Below are 13,645 nucleotides of genomic sequence, written 5' to 3' on the forward strand. Positions count from 1 at the left end.
CTGGGAGGACTCACCGAGAAGGTGTTCCTTATGCTTGAAGGTACTTTCTCTTGTCCGACTGATTTGCAACTACTGACTCATCGTGTGACTGCCGACTCATCGTGTGACTACCGACTCATTCCTTTCTTGTGTGTGTGTGCAGAATTCTGTCAAAACTTTCAGGAAGAGACTGGGCGGATTGAGACGCGCCTAGACCCCATTAACTCCCCCATCAAAGATGAAGCTGCGATGAATGTGCTGCGACTGGAATCCCGCCTCGCTAGCGTTGTGGAGTATCTTGCACGACTGAAAGTGGCGATGTCACGGATCGACACAGAACTCTGGCCAAAAGTGTCATTCCAAAATGACCTCTAGTCTGTGATGACTCGACTCAATGAAATCCATGGTCGAGTGGACGCATGGAAGAAGTCCTCTGCCTGGTGTGGTGTTGACGTGGCTCTGTCTCTGGTCTATGTCCATTGAAAAGAAGCTAGGGAAGAGAAGCTGGCAGCTATGAAGGTCGCTAATACCAAGAAGCTTCAATTCCAGTCCTTCATGGAGACCTTCATCGAGGCTGCTACTCGCATCGCCGATGGTATCGACCTGGACGAATTCGTCGAGCCAGCTAGCCCTCCTCCTGAGGAGTGAACAAACTTGATGCCACACTTTTATTTGCCTCGAAAAGCCGAGTGATTTTGTAACCGTTAAACTCCTTCGGGTCTGATGCCCGAGTACTTCCGTTCATGGTTCTGAACCTTGTTGGATTTATCTGATCTTGATTCTCCTTTCAATATGGTTTCTTTGTTTCTACCACTTGTTGGATCAACCCCAAGGCCATTGTGCTTGTGTCGCAGCTCCGACGAGAGTGCCGTGGACATGAGCGCCAGGTTTCGCATACGACCTGCACCTCGTCGTCCTTGCAGATCAGGATGGAACGGACATTGTACTTGTTTCCGAGTAGGAGGATTGCTCTCCACTCGGAGTGTTTTTGTAACTTAGGCGAGTACGGGATTAGAACTAAGCCTCGGAGTGGGAGGATTGCACTCCACTCGGAGTAGTTTTTGAAACTTGGGCAAATCGGATTCACGGCTAAGCCCCCGAGTGAGAGGATTGCTCTCCACTCGGAGTAGTTTTTAACTTAGGCGACTACGGGGTCGTAGCCAAGCCCCTGAGTGGGAGGATTGCTCTCCACTCGGAGTGGTTTTTTTAACTTAGGTGATTACGGGGTCGCAGCTAAGCCCCCGAGTGGGAGGATTTCTCTCCACTCGAAGTGGTATTTTAACTTAGGTGATTACGGGGTCGTAGCTAAGCCCTCGAGTGGGAGGATTGCTCTCCACTCGAAGTGGGTTTTTAACTTAGGCGATTACAGGAGCTCAGCTAAGCCCCTGACTGGGAGGATTGCTCTCCACTTGGAGTGGTTTTTTTAACTTAGGGGATTACGGGGTCGCAGCTAGGCCCCCGAGTGGGAGGATTGCTCTCCACTCTAAGTGGTTTTTTAACTTAGGCGATTACGGGATCGCAACTAAGCCCCCGAGTGGGAGGATTGCTCTCCACTCGGAGTGGTTTTGAAACTTATGCGAATCAGGTTCGCGGGTAGGCCCCCCGTGTGGGAGGATTGCTCTCCACTCGGAGTGGTTTTGAAACTTAGGAGAATCGGGTTCACGGCTAAGCCCCCGAGTGGGAGGATTGCTCTCCACTCGAAGTGTTTTTAAAACTTATGTGAATCGGGTTCGCGGCTAAGCCCCCAAGTGGGAGGATTGCTCTCCACTTGGTGTGTTTTTGAAACTTAGGTGAATCGGATTCACGGCTAAGCCACCCACTGTGGGAATTGAAGACATGTGTTTACGATATAACAATCATTTAAGATACTGCAAAAATCTTGTCTTTGATAAGCAAACTGAAGGATTCTTATTACAACTCGTTGATCTGAGTGTTTAGGTATGGAAATGGCAGAGCAACTCTGCATTTCATGAGTGTGGATCATCTTTCTTCGTGGCTACATTGTAGAAGTGATACGCCCCATTATGGAGCACCTTGGTGACGATGAAGGGGACTTCCCAGGCCGGAGCGAGCTTATGAGGTCGCTTCTGATGCATTCCTAGCACAAGGTCTCCTTCCTGGAAAGCTCGACCTCTGACATTACGGGCATGGAATCAATGCAAGTCTTGTTGGTAGATGGTCGACCGGATCAGAGCCATTTCACGTTCTTCCTCCAAGAGATCAACTGCATCTTGGTGTGCCTTTTCAGCTTCAGCTTTTGAGAAAAGTTTCACTCGGGGAGCGTTGTGCAGCAAGTCACTCAGAAGCACAGCTTCAACGCCATACACCATGAAGAAAGCGGTTCGGTCAGTTGATCGATTTGGAGTTGTTCTCAGTCCCCATAGGACAGATGGCAATTCAGTCACCCAAGCTCCAGCAGCATGCTTGAGATCGCACATCAGTCGGGGTTTCAGCCCTCGAAGGATCAAACCATTCGCCCTTTCTGCTCGCCCATTCAACTGCGGGTGTGCAACAGATGCGTAATCAACCTGAGCACCTTGGGAAGCACAGAATGCCCTAAAATGATCAGAATCAAACTTGGAACCATTATCTGTGATAATACCGTGAGGAACTCCACATCTGAATATCAGCCCTCTAATGAAACTGATGGTTGTGCTTGAATCAAGATTCTTGATAGGCTTGGCCTCGATCCATTTGGTGAATTTGTTGACTGCCATAAGCAAATGAGTGAAACCAGTTTCTGCCGGTCTTGAAAGGTCCAACCATATCCAACCCCCAAACAACAAATGGCCAGATGAGTGGAATAGTCTTCAAGGAAGACGCAGGCTTGTGAGACATGTTTGAGTAAAACTGGCAGCCTTCACACTTGTCGACTATATCTTTTGCTATCTCATCTGCACGCGGCCAATAGAATCTTGCTCGGTATGCTTTGGCAACGATGGTCCGAAAGGACGCATGGTGACCACAGGTCCCCGAGTGGATATCATTTAGAATCATTTGACCTTCTTCTGGTGTGATACATCGTGAGTGACCCCGGTGACACTTTCTCTGTAAAGTTGACCACCTATCACCTTGAAGGCCTTGGATCGATGGACAATCTGACGGGCTTCATCTTCATCTTCCGGAAGCTCTTCCCTGAGAAGATACACAATGTTTGGCACTGTCTACTCTGGGGTGAAAAAAACCCAAACTTCCATGATTAGGTCGACTACGACCGGGATTTCAATCTCAGCTAAATCGATAGAAGTTTTTGGTTGCGGGGGCTCCTCTGTGAAAGGATCTTCTTGGACTGATGGGGTAAGGAGATGCTCCAAGAACACATTGTTGGGTATAGGTTTCCGAGTGGAACCTAACTTTTCCAGATCATTAGCGGCTTGATTCTTGATTCGGGGTATGTGGTGGAGTTCTAACCCTACAAAGTTCTTTTCTAGCTTCCTTACTGCTTTGCAATAACCAGTCATGGTTGGACTCCTGATATCTCATTCCTTCATTACTTGATTGACCACTAAGTCTGAGTTGCCGTAGACCATCAGGCGACGAACGCCGAGTGAGATAGCCATACGCAACCCATACAACAGTGCCTCATACTCAGCTTTGTTTGAGGAATCAAAGTGAATTTCAAGGACATAGCTGAGCTTGTCGCCTCTCGGAGATACCAGAACTACACCAGCACCAGAGCCATTCAACATCTTGGACCCATCGAAGAACATAGTCCAATGTTCCAAGTGAATTTGAGTCGGTTGTTGTTGTTCAATCCACTCGGCGAGGAAATCTGCTATTGCTTGGTACTTTATTGCTTTCTTTGCCTCGAACTTGATATCCAATGGAAGGAGTTCAATCGCCCATTTTGCCACTCGACCAGTTGCATCTCTATTGTTAAAAATTTCTGATAATGGAGCGTCGCTGATGATTGAAACCGAGTGGTCTGAAAAGTAGTGTGCAACTTTCTTTGCAGTCAAGTAAATTCCATAGACAAGCTTCTGATAATGTGGATATATCTGCTTGGACGGAGTTAAGACTTCACAAATATAATATACTGGGCGCTGAACTTTGTAGGCTTTGCCTTCTTCTTCCCGCTCGACCATGAGCACTATGCTAACAACTTGTCATGTGGCTACAATGTACAGTAGTAGAGGCTCTTTGCTGACTGGAGGAGCAAGCACTGGCTGGGTGGAAAGCAATGCTTTGAGCTCTAGAAACGCTGCTTCGGCTTCAGGAGTCCACTCGAACTTGTCAGACTTTTTCATCAATCGGTAAAGAGGCAATGACTTTTCACCAAGACGAGAGATGAATCGGTTCAATGCAGCCAAACATCCAGTAAGCTTCTGAACGTCATGCACACGCATGGGGCATTTCATTCAGAGGATTGCACCAACCTTCTCTGGGTTTGCATCGATCCCTCATTCAGAAATGAGGAAACCGAGTAACTTTCCACCTGGGACTCTGAATGTACACTTTGACAGATTAAGCTTGATATCAAATCTTCTCAAGTTGGCAAAGGTTTCAGTGAGGTCAGCCAGTAGGTCGGAACCTTTACGTGAGTTGACCACGATGTCATCCATGTACGCTTCCACATTCCGACTGCTTTGAGTGAGCAAACACTTATGAAACATGCGCATGAATGTGGCGCCAGCATTCTGAAGACCAAAAGGCATGGTAACATAGCAAAAACACCTGGATTGGGTGATGAAGGCCGTTTTCATTTCGTCGGGTCCATACAGTCAGATCCGATGGTACCCGGAATACGCATCCAAAAAGGATAAACGCTCACACCCCGCAGTTGAGTCAACAATCTGGTCGATTCGGGGGAGAGGGAAATGATCTTTCGGGCAAGCCCGATTGATGTGTTTGAAATTGATGCACATACAAAGTGAATCATCTTTCTTGGGGACCAAGTCGACATTGGCGAGCCACTCAGAGTGGTATATCTCTTGATGAGCTCAGCTGGCAAAAGCCGAGCCACTTCCTCACCAATGGCCTTCCTTTTCTCAACAGTAGACCGACGAAGATACTCCTTAACATGTTTTACTTTTGGGTCGACTCGCAAACAGTTCTCAGCCAGTCCTTGGGTACACCCAGCATGTCAGACGGTTTCAATGCGAAGATGTGCTAGTTCTCACGGAGGAACTGGATGAGCGCTTCTTCCTATTTGCTGTCGAGTGTTGTTGATATATGAGTCGGAGTAGCATTGGGATCGGTCGGGTGAATGTGAATAGCCTTTGTTTCACCGGACGACTGAAATGCAGACTCCAAAGCAGGCTTCTTAGCGTGCAACAAATCACTCGGATCTGCAGTCTTCTTGTATTCTTCCATTTCTACTGCTGCCAACTGTTTATCGGCAATTTTTTTAGCCTTTTTGGAGGCACTCTTCTGCTCTTTGGCGATTTCCCGTGACTGTGATCACACCTCTGGGGCCAGGCATCTTCAGCTTGAGATACACGTAACATGGTCGAGCCATGAAACGAGCATATGCAGGCCGACCTAGAATTGCATGATAAGAGCTGTGGAAGACCACCACCTCGAATATCAACTTTTCCTTATGGTAATTCTTTGAATCACCAAAAACCACGTCAAGAGTGATCTCACCAAGTAAGTCGGCTCTATTTCCTGGGATGACTCCATGGAATCGCATGTTGCTCTCGATGAGTTTGGACATTGGAATGCCCATCCCTCGGAGGGTCTCAACATACAAAATGTTCAGACCACTGCCACCATCCATCAGAACCTTGCTCAGTCGGGTGCCCCCAACGACTAGGTGGACCACCAATGCTTGCCGCCCAGGGGTGGCAACGTGCCATGGGTGATTGGACTGGTTGAATGTAATGGGAGTCCTCGACCACTTCAAATACGTTGTTGTTGCCGGAGCGACCATGTTTACTTCCCTGTTAATAAGTTTCAGTCGACTTTTCCTCTCGATGTCAGCAAAAATCAATAAAGTGGCATTAACATTGGGATAACCTTCATCCCCCTCTTTGTCCTCCTCCTTATCAGATTCTTTTTCTTTTTCATTGGTCTGACCCTCTCGGAAGCTCTGAATCAGGAGTCGACATTGTCGAGTGGTATGCTTGGGGTAATTCAGGTTTCTCTCTTCATCCTTCTTCGTGTGTATGTGACATGGCAAATCAAGCATGTCATTTCCCGCTTGATCTTTCACTTTCTTCGGGACTCATGGCCCCTTAGGCTTTCCTTTGAATTTCCCTTGATTCACAACTACGGCCTCTCCGGGACCTGCGGGCTCCGCTTTGCGCTTCTGCTTCCGACTTGAATTTCCTCCTCTGGTGTCCTGGGTGACTGGTTTGTTCTTGCCACTGCGGAGTCGGTCTTCTTCCTCGCCGTTAGCGTACCGAGTGGCTATTTCCATCATTCGAGCTAGGGTCATATCTCCTGTCCGACCGAATTTCAGGTTAAGTTCTCTGTAACGAACACCCTCCTTGAAGGCGCAAACTTCTTGGTGTTGTGACGTATTTTCCACAGTATGATGAAGAGTAGTCCACCTTTGGATGTAATCTCTTAAGGTTTCATTCGGTTTCTCGACACAATGGTGTAATTCAGCCAGCCCTGCAGGCCGCTTCCAAGTGCGCTCGAATGTCCTGACAAACACTCGGTCCAACTCTTCCCTACTAAAGATACTACCAGGAGCCAACTAATTCAACCAAGCTCTGGCTGAACCCTCCAACATCAGGGGGAGATGCTTCATGGCCACATCGTCATTGCCACCGCCAATCTGCACAGCCACCCGGTAATCCTCTAGCCAAGTTTCGGGCTTTGACTCATCGGTGAACTTGCTTACTCCCGTCGCCAACCTGAAGTTGGGCGGAATTTCAGTAGCTCTGATGGCTTTGCTGAAACATTCAGGCCCAGACATGTGAACTCTGCTGCCACTCAGGTGATTCCTATCTTGTCCTTCTCTGTGTGCCCGGTTTCTGTCGACCAGACCTTGTACCAAAATTGATCTTGCATCAAACCCGGGCTCTCTTGGGTCGACTGGGATCCTTTGCTCATCGTCGTACAGGCGTCTGTCATCGTACTGCCGCGGCACATACGATCCGCCCCTCGGAGGGGGCGTTGGCACTCGACCGCGGCCATCACGGCCGAGTCGAGGATCGTACTGCTCGTGGCTCCGACCTAGGTACTGCTCTTGGCAGTGGCACGACCCTCATGTCGCAGAGGCGATCTTGGGTTGTGAGCTGACTGGACCATGTCCACCACCATAGATCTGCTATGGATCCTGTTGCATGACTGAGAAACAGTTGTGTTTTGCTCACCTGCTGCCCGGAGCAGCGCTCCGATCTGCATCAAACCTCTTCCAGCCTCTGATTGGGACGGCTGAATCGACTCTACTATATGGGCTGCAGCTGTAAGATTCTGAATCGGAGTGCGATATACCTGGGGCTCAGGCGGAAGCAACTGTCGTTGCCATCGACTGGATTCGGGGATCAATCGACGGGCACGCTCATCGAGTGAATGCTGAAGGTTCTCCAGACGCGCACGCTCGGCCAAGGTGGCTAGATGTGCGGTCTGCAGGGTCCGAGCCTCAAAAGTATCCCCCACGAGAAGGGTCCGGAGCACCTCCATGTTACGGTGATGCTGCTCATCCCTTTGCTCCGAGGTGAGGGCTTGGGGTTCATACTCATCGTGAGCATACGATGGACCATCGCCGCCACCGCCACCACTGTGACGGTATCCAGGCGGGCTGCGACGGGACTCGACCATAAGGACCTCTGCCACGGGGTCACTTCTTCTGCACTCGGAAAGAGTGTCTATGGAACCAGTCGACAGGTCGATTGGTCCATAGATGGGTTCATCTAGCTCGATTGCCGCAACTTGGGGGGTGGCAGACTAGCGGGCCACCGCATGTTTCACCCAATGCTAAAGCCGCGATCGACCAGAGCGCTTGTGATAGCGTATAGCAGGGAGAGTGGACGATGAAGGTACCGGCCGATACTGGGTCGACGGCTATCGTAGGAGCACGCCGCAAGCACTCGCGCGAAAGTGTGCCGCGCCGCGGGCGGGAAGGGCCTCGACATCGAAGGGCCCCCCCTGGAGCCAGGCGGAGTCGTCTGTGATGAAGACGAGCGCGCCGAGTCGGATCTCGCGGCCCAAAGCTAGACCACCACCGGAAACCATGATGATGAAGATCGGAAAAATTGCAGCCTCGCCTAAAGTCGCTAAGACACCTGCCCCAAGGTGGGCGCCAACTGTCGTGGGAGTAAGTGTGACAATAGAATAGGGGGTACGTAGGTGGAGGCAAGATCCTAGATACGGCGAGGTTGTGCACGCAAGGTTTACGAGTTCAGGCCCTTCTCGGAGGAAGTAACAACCCTACATCTCGGTGCCCGGAGGCTTGGTCGACTGGATTATGCGTGAGAGTTACAGGGGGTGTGAACCCTTGTGTTAGAGGAGGGAGTGGCTTATATAGAGTGCGCCAGGACCCCAGCCCTCCCACGTTACACAGGGTTCAATGTACATTAAGACAGGGCGTTGCTGGTAACGCCAGTTATAAAGAGCTATAAATGATCTTTAGGAATATAGAGTTAATGCCTGACCGTTGCCATCCTGAGTGACTTTAGTCCTTCTATATTCTTAGTGGTTTCTTGTATGGTCGAGTGACTTCATCTTGGTCGAATGGAATTGGGGTTTCTGAGTGAGGTTGGAGGTCAAGTGGATTGCACTCCTTGGTTAACTCAGTCGGTTTCTTTTGTTGTATCTTGAATGTCTTTGACTATAGCACAGTGTCCTTGGGTAAGGCGTCTAGGTCAGGCCTATGACCCTACTGTCGGTGTCAAAACCGGCGGATATCGGGTAGGGGGTCCCGAACTGTGCATCTAAGGCGGATGGTAACAAGAGGCAGGGGACACAATGTTTTACCCAGTTCCGGGCCCTCTTGATGGAGGTAAAACCCTACGACCTGCTTGATTTATTCTTGATGATATGGGTATTACAAGAGTTGATCTACCACGAGATCGAAGAGGCTAAACCCTAGAAGCTAGCCTATGGTATGATTGTTGTTATTGTCCTACAGACTAAACCCTCCGGTTTATATAGACACCGGAGAGGGTTAGGGTTACACAAGGTCGGTTACAAAGGAGGAAATATCCATATCCGTATTGCCTAGCTTGCCTTCCACGCCAAGTAGAGTCCCATCCGGACACGAGACGAAGTCTTCAATTTAGTATCTTCATAGTCCAATAGTCTGGCCGTCCGGAGACCCCCTAATCCCGGACTCCCTCAGTAGCCCCTGAACTAGGCTTCAATGACGATGAGTCCGACGCGCAGTATTGTCTTTGGCATTGCATGGCGGGTTCCTCCTACGAATACATCACGGAAGAATTTGAATACAAGGATAGTGTCCAACCCTGCAAAATAATTTCCACATACCACCATAGAGAGAATAATATTTCCACAAATCTAATCTGCCGACACGTTTTGGCAACATAACATTATGCCATAGCCCAGTGATTATTCGAACCGTTTCCTTTGACTAGCCCCGCTCATAATGCGAGGCAGTTTCTTGACACGTCTTGTCAAAGCAGAGATCATTTTCCCCTTATTTCGGGATTTTCATCAATACGGGCGCGGGTAACCCAACCGCGCCATCGAGTACGGTGCTTGGGGGGTAAGCGAGTTTTACTAGGCTAGTGGGGGCGCATAGTTCTGGCCGCCCTTATAAAGGGATAAGGTTTAACCTTTCTCTACCCACGCCTTCTTCCTCCTTGCCTATCTATTCTTGCGCACTCGAGCTCTATCGCCCAAGTCCACATCCTACCCCTCAACCTTCTCCAAACATGTCCGGAGCGGGGGGCAAATGGATGGATTCCTCCGTTATGGAGGGGCACATCAAAAAGCTGCGCGGCGCCGGATACTTAGCCGCGAATATCGTGCATCGGCTGCCCGCTGCGGGGCAGATCGTTCCTACCCGAAACCTCATGAGAGGGTATTTTTCATCCACCACTTCCTCCGTGGACTGGGGTTTCCCCTTCATCCATTCGTCCGTGGTCTCGTGTTCTACTACGGGCTGGACTTTCATGATCTGGCCCCGAACTTCATCCTCAACATTTCGGCGTTCATCGTCGTCTGTGAGGCTTTCCTCCGCATCCGCCCCCACTTCGGCCTATGGCTAAAGACCTTCAATATCAAGCCAAAGGTGGTGGGCGTTCAACAAGCAGAATGCAGCGGAGCCATGGTGGGCAAGATGCCCAATGTTATATGGCTTGAAGGCTCCTTCGTGGAGACCATAAAGGGGTGGCAATCGTCGTGGTTCTACATCACCGAGCCGCGCGACACCAAATGGGTGACTGCCCCCAAGTTTCGATCCGGATTCCCTACACGGCCCACTTCCTGGAAAGAGAAGGGCTTGTCGTGGGGTTCATCGGTGGAGCTGGACGGACTCCAAAAATGTATCTTGAACATGACAAGCAAGAAGCTTAAGCTTGTCGACATAGTCCAGGTCATGCTCATCCACCGGATCCTCCCGTGCCAACAACGGGACTTTAACTTGTGGGAGTTCGACCGGCCCAGCACCAGACTCTGAGCGAGCTCTTCTACACGACGCACAAGGATGTCTGGAAGGTGCTGTTCAAGGGTGCCGAGGTCCATTCCTCTCTCACCGAGGACCGCAGGCTAAGCGCGAAGTGCCGAGCGCATTCGGTGAGTTCTATACATCTGGTAGGATATTTATTTCCCCTACTTTAACCGTGTGTGGGGTCTGATCTCCATGCCTTTGACATGACTGGGTGGAGACGTCGGGGCAGATTAACTGTCCGGCTCGTCTGCCCGAAGACACTGTGGACGCTCTCCTGACGGAGATGCTGACTTTGGCTCCTTACAAGGTGCCGAAGAAGACCAAGAAGGCCAAGGGAACCCGAAAGAGCTCCCGGCGCCAGGTGTTATCGGACTCATCGTCCGATAACTCCGCGATGCACTCCTCCCTCGAAGACGAGGAGGAAGATGAAGATGTTCCCCCTCCAGTCGGGGGAGACAAGAAAAGGAAGGCCGCCCCTACTAGGGGGCCGAAGGGTCCAAGAAGGGAAGGACTCTCCTTCCGGACTACTCCACCACCGCCGCCGAAGGCGAAGACGAGTGGCTGCTCAGGGCCAAGCCCCTGGCGAAGTCGTAAGTATTCGGATACCAGAGTAACTCATAACATTCCTTTGTCGCACTGCTTCTCCTAACGCCGAATTATTATTGTGCACACCGCCCCGAACCCGTATCGACGTATCCTCGTCGGACGGTTCCCTGGGCTCGTCGGATATGGATAGCGATCCACTTCCGACCGCCACCTCCCCTTGCCCTACGGACAAAGCCGAGGTGTTGTCTCAAGAGGCACTGGGTCGAGGGGAGACAATCCCGGAGGCACCTCAAAGCGACCTTCCGGACTCCGGGAGCAGGGGGAGCAAAGCCCCCGAGGGCTCCGAGTTCGGCCCTCAGCCGAACACCACGCCGGAACCTCCAGTGGTTCCGGACTCGGGCAGGTGGCCTCCTTCCAAGAGGGGCAAGACGCCTATGCCGGTGACCTCTGCCCATCCAGAGGCACCGGACAATATGCTGGGAGCGCTTCGCAGCACTTCGATTGACGAAGAGCACCGCACTATTATGAGTGCGGTGGTCCAGAAGGTTCAGTCCGCCAAGAGCGGACTGACTGAAGCCTGTGCCAGCCTTCTAATAGGCTTTGATGGATGTTTTTGAAATATAGGAGAAATATTACCGCATAGACAGTAGCCCCTAATGCTCTGTTCGGTGTTCACAAAGAAAAGCCGAACAGAGGATCAAACAATATCGCAGGAGTCTAATATAACTATGTCTATATGCGTATGCAGGCTTCGCTGCTGGTCTCTGCCGCACTGACTACGGAGGTCGCCGCACTGAAGCAGGAACTTAAAGGGTACAAGGAAGAGCTCAGCCTTGCCAAGAGGCAGCTCGAGGAGAACAAAGGTAAGTAGTACCTAGTCTATGGATCTATATAAAAGGAAAGCGATTGCAAAATGATAGGAGTATCGTAAATTTTCCAGGGGCCACGACCGAGGTGGCGACCCTGAAGCAAGCGCTGTCCGAGGCTGAAAACAAAGCGGCCGAGGAGCGCACCGAGCGGGAGAGGCATGAGGCATAGGTGGGCGAGGTGCGGCAAGAGCTCCACGCTCTCGTGACGAAGCACAAGGCGCTGGAGCTTGACTTGAAGAAACGAGAGTCCGAGCTTGCCATGGCCCTTGAGGGTGCAAAGAGTGCCAAGGCCGAAGCCCAAAAGGCCCTCCAGGAGATTGATGCGATGAAGAAGATAGCGGTGGGTAAGGCATTCTATATGATAAGTAAGCATGTGAAAGTAAATTACTTGTTACTTACTCGAATCCGGAGCTCTCCAGGAGCATTCACAGATTTTCCCGGCAGCGTGTCGGATGCCGCAAAATTTTACTGGGCTGAGGAGGGAAGCTCGACGGAGAAGTTGTTCTGGGCCCAGTATACTGGGACCGAACACCCAGTACCTATGAGCGACCAGCTAAAGCAGCTGGTCGAGCTACACAAGGTGGCCGAACAGGCCTTGAAGGGCTTGATAGTCCGGATGTGGCCTGGCGACGCCCTTCCCAACAGCTACTTCGGCTTGGTGAGGCGGCTTGTGGATGCCTGCCCATGGCTGGAAGTTATCAAGCGGTCCATTTGCATCGAAGGTGCACGCCGGGCTTTCGCCCGTGTGAAGGTACAATGGGCCAAGCTGGACGCCGTGAAGCTGATCAAGGAAGGGCCGCCGGAGGGCAAGGAGCATCGCCACCCTGAGATGTACTATGAGGGTGTCCTGAAGGGTGCCCGTCTCGTAGCGGACGAGTGTATGAAAGATATAATATTTGAGTGAACTCGCTCATGTAATCCTGTATTCATGAAAACTTGCTCATATGCGCTATGCAACGCTTGTTTGAATTTAAAATATTACCTTCTGTTCGGCTGTTTATCAGATCTGAGAGATGGCTAGTCGTCGGCTTCTGCCCCCATGCCACGAGTGCTGGGGTGTTCGGGATAAACCTGAGCACTCTTGTTCCCATTTTTGGGTCCTTTGAGGGAGGTGCTCAGCACAACGAACAAGGTAATCGGACTATAATGCGTTATCACTCTCACTTAGCCATAGAATTCTATAATTTTAAATTTCGGCGAAGCCCCTAGTATTCGGAAGGCCGAATCTGGGGCGCAATACACGCCTTAAGCCGGACAGGGCCGACTCCTCACTCTAAGCGGCATAAGTCTTTAAGGACTCGAAAACCTCTCGAACAGCGACCAGTCTCTCGCCTTATCATGACAGTCAGTTTTAGCTTTCTCTTCTGAGGTGCTTAGCCCAGCAGAACCGGGGCACAATCGCAGTAGTTCTCCTAGTGCTACCTTAGCTGATATAGCGGAACGTAAGTTACCAAAACATGGGAGCCGGGCAAACCCAACTATTGACCCAAGACATGATTCGGAGCTGATGCATATAATGCTATAAGTTTGGGGTGCCGCACTGTCGAAAGTGTTCGGACTTCTCACGCCGTACTGTGGGGTATGCTTAAGCCCCTAGCGTATTGGCCGTACCAGAGTGTACGGGTGCTGGATGTCACGAATGAACGTATATATGTATAAAAGAAGAATACAATAAAAGCCTTAATGCAATGCATTGTTTATTAAAAACGTGCGTTAGAGCAGAATGATA

The sequence above is a fragment of the Triticum urartu genome, chromosome 4, assembly GCF_003073215.2.
Source record: "Triticum urartu cultivar G1812 chromosome 4, Tu2.1, whole genome shotgun sequence".
Lineage (NCBI taxonomy): Eukaryota > Viridiplantae > Streptophyta > Magnoliopsida > Poales > Poaceae > Triticum > Triticum urartu.